Source organism: Pterocles gutturalis, unplaced genomic scaffold (assembly GCF_000699245.1).
Source record: "Pterocles gutturalis isolate BGI_N339 unplaced genomic scaffold, ASM69924v1 scaffold1400, whole genome shotgun sequence".
Lineage (NCBI taxonomy): Eukaryota > Metazoa > Chordata > Aves > Pterocliformes > Pteroclidae > Pterocles > Pterocles gutturalis.
The window spans coordinates 3246-3520 of record NW_010143039.1 but is presented as its reverse complement, the minus strand read 5'-3'; the positions used below and the strand labels follow the sequence as shown (position 1 = coordinate 3520).

Sequence of the window (275 nt, the reverse complement as noted above, 5' to 3'; positions counted from 1 at the left end):
GCAGCAAGAGAGAAGATGAGCAATGAGGAGTCTACATTAAATTGAGGAAAGAAGATGGAAAAAGGCTGGAAATGTCTAAGCTGTGCTATTAGATCCAACTCCCACCTTCAGGGTGATGATAAAAAAAGATACAAAAGAAAAGAGCACGTCAAATATTGTGTTCAGTTTTGGGCCCCTCACCACAAGGACACTGAGGTGCTGGAGTGTGTCCAAAGAAGAGCAACGGAGCTGGGGAAGGGTCTGGAGCACAGGGCTGACGAGGAGCGGCTGAGGGA

The 275-nt window shown here is 47.6% G+C and overlaps 1 protein-coding gene across 1 annotated transcript in view; it reads right to left on the bottom strand.

Annotated features, from left to right (window-relative positions):
• Window positions 1-275, bottom strand: part of LOC104469842 (UV radiation resistance-associated gene protein-like) — a gene marked incomplete at both ends in the record, with an annotated part of 7104 nt that overhangs the window by 5192 nt on the left and 1637 nt on the right. The window lies entirely within an intron of this gene.